General features: G+C 41.3%; 1 long non-coding RNA gene across 1 annotated transcript; it reads right to left on the reverse strand.

Annotated features, from left to right (window-relative positions):
* Positions 1–5,104: 5,104 nt before the first annotated feature.
* Positions 5,105–5,604, reverse strand: LOC143419139 (uncharacterized). Its single transcript, XR_013099117.1, has 3 exons — positions 5,491–5,604; positions 5,357–5,414; positions 5,105–5,236 (listed from the first exon to the last, which is right to left on the reverse strand). It is a non-coding gene; the product is annotated as an uncharacterized LOC143419139 (long non-coding RNA).
* Between the last annotated feature and the right edge of the window lie 539 nt (positions 5,605–6,143).

The following is a 6,143-nucleotide window of genomic DNA, read 5'->3' on the forward strand; positions in this document are numbered from 1 at the left end:
CGGAAGGACCCAGTGCAGGAGCCATACTACCCAGTGATGGAGCTGGTGAGGATACTCAATGGTGCCTTTGTAAAAGGTGCTCATGATGGGGGTTGAGGCTCTTGCTCTCCTCATCTGCGGGGTGGGGGGTTCAGAAATGAGGGGGTGAAGTTACTGGGAGGTCTCAGCCTACACAACAAAATCTCCAGTGTTAAATTAACACTGGAGAGTGTCTATATGGGTCCACACCTCTGAGTGTTAAATACAACACTGTTGAGTGTTAAATTAACACTTTTGACAGTGTTATATGTTTAAAAGTAACCTAGTCAGTTTTGAAGATTAACAATGGCTAACACTGAGCAGTGCTGATTTTCTAACACTGGAAAATAACTCAAAATGTTAGAAATATTCCAGTATTCCAGTACAAGAAAACAATTATTACAATATGATGTGTTAAATTTGCTTAGATGAGAGGGTCCAGCAGTAGATCAGAGGAATAGGTCTGTGTGTTTTAGTTTGGCTTAGCTGTAGGCCTGAGAGTGTGTGTAATTGTGTAGAGGGAAAGGAATTTATTGACACTGGCGATCTGCCTGTCATAAAAGGAGACAGGAAGCTACAGTTGGGGGGATGCTGATGCTGATGTTTTTACCTGAATTTAATAAAAGCTCATAATTGTCACAAGTTAGAAGTAGGTTTGCAGGAGACTCTCCACTTGCTTACCTGTAAATGTAAGACAACAAGAGGCCAATGGCCCAGTGGATGCAGAGTGGGGGTCTCAGTGCTTGTAATCTGTTAACTCTGTTTTGTATGTTGTGTAGAGGAATTTGGTGTAGCTTGGGAGAGGGGAGATTACTTTTTTGACCGGCAGGAAGTCACACACACACACACACACACACACACACACACACACACACACACACACACACACACACACACACACACACACACACACACAGTGCTTTGATGGTTACGCTCACACACCCACATGCACAGTCACTAACGTGTACTCACATAAACACACGGGTACATGCACACACAGGCACTCACGTGTTTGCACATACATACACAAACACAGAGTTTGCAACACACCATGGGGGTTTTACAATGGGGTTGCTTCTATAAAACTGGTTGTAACAAACAAAGAAGTGAAGATCTGCAGAGGGACACCGGCCTTGCACATCTCCCCTTCTAGAAGATGCATGCGTAACTGGATGAATAAAGGTTTTGTAAAATGACTACTGAGTCCGGTGCCATCTCTGGATGCCCGAGGAATAAAAAAGAACAGGGGCGAAACTGCTTTACTTAACAGTAAACAGTTTGTATTTGCTAATGTTTGTTGAGTTGATAGAAATGTAGAATCGTTATGTTATGCTACTCCCTTTAAGCTGATTCCTGTTCTGTAGTGCTAGCTAGATGCTGGCTACAACTTACAGACACCAGAACTAATTCGGGCCCATTTTAACCCCCTGAGTAACCAGTATAAATGTTATAAATGAAAGATGTTCTTCTGTGTTTATTCTCCTTCCCTACATGTAGGATGGTGGGGGAGGCTATAGCTATAGTGTTTAACTGCAGGCACATTCCATGTAAAGATTCTGGTTTCCTTATTTAGTTAGAAATTTTCCCTTCCTGCCCTTTATGGGCTCACCTGTACTTAGGGATGGGTACCGGTATCCGGTGCCATGTTCTGACATAAACGGTAGTAACCAGACCGAAAAGTAGCGCACATTTTGGTGCTTTATTTCGGTGGGTGTTTTTTCCTGAGATGTCATACATTTTGGATTCTAGCCAATCATTTTACCTTTCCGAGGATAGTAGGTGGGCCCAGGTACGTACGTTCTTTTAGAGCAGAGCTACAGATTGAAAATGCCCAAGGCGAAGCGGTCAAAGTCTGGCTGTACTTCACAGCAAAAGATGCAAACTCAGCAGCCTGCAACAAGTGCTTTAAGGTGATACTGTGCAAAGGAGGTAACTCCTCGAATGTGATGAAACACCTGGCGACCTATAGCATTTAGTTAAAAGCCAAGAAATGCACCGTATTTGATAGCTTGCTGCGAGACCTCACACCGTGCACATCTATTGCGGGTGGGTTGCCTGTTATCGGACCCGGAGTTAGCAACATCCCCCAAAAACCCAAAGAGGAGAGTCCTGGCCCCTAGCCCTGCCAGTGTAGCAGAAATGATGATGGATGATGATGGCAGCAGCAGCCGTTCTTCTCTGGGTCAGTAGCTTAATGTTGTTCGTGTGTAATTTACATTGAGTAGGCTAACCACGTTATTACATTAATGCATGTAAGGTGAACTAGCAAACTCCATCGTAGTTACATGCGGCTCTCTTCTTGTTTGATGGCAGATACTCCCCTCACCCTGGCCAAAAAGGTTAAAATGACCAAAGAAAAAGTGGAAAACAGTTAAACATGAGAGGTTTTTGGACAAAGTTTGTTTTTTCCATTGATTAAGCACTGCTTCCAGCCAAGAGTGATACCATAAATCCCCTATAGCTTCAGAAAAGGCTAAAATTGTTGTCTTTTTACAAAAAACAGCTAAACATGAGAGGTTTTTGGACCAATTTTGTGTTCTCCATTCTTTAAGCACCGGTTCGAGCACCGTTTAAGCACCGGCACCATTTCAAAAGTACCGGTTTGGTGCTGGTATCGGATAAAACCTAAACGATACCCATCCCTACCTGTACTTGTATATGGTGGACCATTAAAGGGGTTAAGCCCTATACGGGGTGTGAGGGGAGATGACCCTTCTATGAACAGAGATGTTGTTAAAACTAGAGATGGACCGATCCGATATTACGTATCGGTATCGGTCCGATACTGACCTAAATGACTGGATCGGATATCGGAGAAAAATAAAAAATGTAATCCGATCCATTAAATATCACGAAAGCACCTCACAAAACTTGCAACACGCCGTAACTCACCTCAGAACGTTAGCATGTCGGAGCAGTATGCATCACGTGATAGAGCGGCTGTGGCATGCGGGACCTGTCGGTGGTCTGGATAGCATTTGGAGCTTCGCTAGCAACCTGGCATTTCATCTCCGACAAAGATATCCCCGAGAGAAGTAAAGCAAGTGTGTAAGTCCATCTCTGAATGTTTGTAAAGCATTCCTGCGCTAAGCTTAACGAGCGACTGCCTCTCGCTCTCCGGCTGCTACTTCAATCGTGAAACTGCTTAAATGATCAGCTGATCGGCTTTTCTGTCGCGAGTCCGTCTTTGTTTTTGGCCCACTTTGCACCAGAAAAAGGAAACCAGCGGCTGAACAACAGCAGCACGTTTAAGCTTGATAAGCTGTTGTTAGAATTTATTTAATATTACTTTCTACACCAGGATCTTTTTCTACGTAGCTGACGCTGGTAACTGTGCAGGGGCGGATCTAGCAAAGTTTAGCCAGGGGGGCCGATAGGGCATTAACAGGGAAAAGGGGGCACAAAGACATACTTTTCTTTCTTATTCTCATTTAAAATGTCTAGCTTTTAATAAATAATTATCTGACACACAAAGTTTTAATTTGATGTAAAATGAATAGAAGTCAATTACTGTATATAGTGACTATTAAGTCTAATATATATACCCTAGTAAGCTATAGTACTTTTTCCTTTGGGAAGGTACCATCTGTGCAGTCTGCAATTTTGTTGAAGAAAGATGTTGAATCTATTTAATATTTCTTGAAAAATAATTGATTTCTGTGCATTTTTTTTCACACTGCATCAAATTAAGGTTGATTACGTCGATTAAGCATCATGAGGTGGCGCGTGAGGGGTGGTTCCCTATTTTTTATTTATTTATTTTTGTTGTTGCTGGGAGTTGGAACCCTATTAGTTAGGTTGCTTAATATTTACGCTAAGTACTCTTTAAAATACCAGAATAGGGAGGATGGTGTAGGTCTAAGTTTATTAGATTGATCAGTATTGCTGAACTATTAAATATTTTTTTTGTACACAGGTATAACAGAATAGCTTTAGTGTAGTTGTTGTTTTAAACTTGAGTATGAACTTGCAGACTTGCAAAATGCAGCAAGATATTTTAAAAAACAGTTTTGTTGATTAAAAAACACTATATCGGATTCATATCGGTATCGGCAGATATCCAAATTTATGATATCGGTATCGGACATAAAAAAGTGGTATCGTGCCATCTCTAGTTAAAACGGTTGTAACCAGGAAGTCACGTATACAGACACACATACACACACACACACACACCCACATTCACACACATTCACTCACATACTCGCACGTGCATATACACACATAGCCTTAGCTTCTACGACACACCATATGGGGTTTACAGTGGGGGGTTGTGTAACTGTTTTCATTCAATAAAAGCTGCGAAGGGAAGCTGGGGCTTTGGAGCTGACTGAGGTCGGGTGCAGAACTTGCAACTCTGAGAATCTGACTGGGCTTCCCTTGCACAAGTAAAACCATTTGAGCTCTGATTGTCTTGCTTTGTTCATGGTGATAAGTCTCTGAGTTAGCGAGGCCTGAGAGTGCAGACCTAACAGAAGGGAGTAAAAGTAAAAAGTTGTCAGAAAAATACTCAAGAAATGCAGAGATACCTGAAAATTGGACTTAAGTACAGCAACTGTCCCAAACACAATCCAAGACAAGGGATTTAAGTTGTGGAGGAAGCTTTATTTGCTGAGATGCAGAACTTAAAATGAAGTATAAAAAACACTAAAAGAAACAAACAAAAGCTAAACTAGAAACTAAGACTCTTTCAACTAGGAACTCACAACTTAACATAAACATACTTAGCATAAACAACGGAACGTGGACCACACACGAACGAGATTCAGGACTTAAATACACACACACAATAACGAGAGAATGGACAGCAGGTGGCAACACAAGGGGAACAAATCCAGCATAACAACACAGGGGCAGCAAAACTGAACACATGAACACAGGATGAAAGACTAATAAAATAAAACAGGAAGTACAAAAAATACAACTCATTAAATCACAAAGAACTGAAGACTGACTGAAACAAACTTAATAGAAGATGTAAAAATAACCATGAATATTTCAAAAATAAAAAGCATAATGTCCACAAACTAGAAAACACTGGGTTACAGGCACTGACAACAGCATCATGGAAATGCTCCTGTTTTCAGGGCTGAACTGACTGTAAGGTGGAATAAAGAGGTACCACGTGTTTGTTTGTGAAGTGCACTCTGCTGTAGTGGACTTCATCCTCCTGCTTCAGTTGTGTTGAGATGTTTTCATACACAGGACCAGGGCTGACCTGATGGAGAAAAACAGCATTACATTATATTGCACTTTAAACTTGACTCCTTCTACTATATGATGGCAAAAATGAAATGGCCACTGGAAAGATTAGACAATCTACAACCCTAATCTTTACCTGTTCAATGTGGTCAGAACTTGTTGTTGTTGGAGACTGAGCAGAAGTTCTCTTTTTCCTGGTTGAAGTGAATAAACTGAAAATAAGCGACTTCAGAGCAGAGATTAAAGGTACTGCTGTGAACCAACACTTACCTAACACACCAGCAGACAGTGAGAAGTATTAAAACCAGCAGAGCTGCAGAAACTCCTGCAGCTGCTGGTGTCCATGTTCCTGTGATACTTTGGACAGTGAGAGTCTTTAGAGCAGAGCTGATATCTTTGTGGGTTTTCACAGCACAGGAGTAGCTTCCTGCATCCTCCCTGCTGACTGGGTCTAGGATCAGATGTTTGTTCTGGTTCTCTCCCGGGGTCAGAGGTTGACTGTTCAAGTACCAAATGTAGTTTGTGTTGTCAGTCAGAGGACAGCTGGTACTGCAGGTCAGTGTGACTCTCTGACCCTCTGTCACCACTGCAGAAGGACTCATCTTCACTCTCAGCTCTGGAAGAGGAACATTGGTCAAAAACAAAAAATTTCCTGTGCGGCTTAGACATGAAAGATGGTTTCATGACTTTACTACAAAATGATCCTTTAGTCCTGTTCAGCGGTGAAAGGTATTTACCAAAGAAGTGTGCAAATTCAAGGTATTTGTAACTTCAGATTTGTGTAACTTCAATCTAAATCCTCTTACACAAAAGTATTGTAATTATTACTCCACAACATTTTTTCCATTTTGTAAATTAGTGTTTTCTCCATTTTTTTTTTACTATGATTTGGAATCATTTTCCTAATAAAATAAAATACCTAT

Source organism: Maylandia zebra, linkage group LG6 (genome assembly GCF_041146795.1).
Source record: "Maylandia zebra isolate NMK-2024a linkage group LG6, Mzebra_GT3a, whole genome shotgun sequence".
NCBI lineage: Eukaryota > Metazoa > Chordata > Actinopteri > Cichliformes > Cichlidae > Maylandia > Maylandia zebra.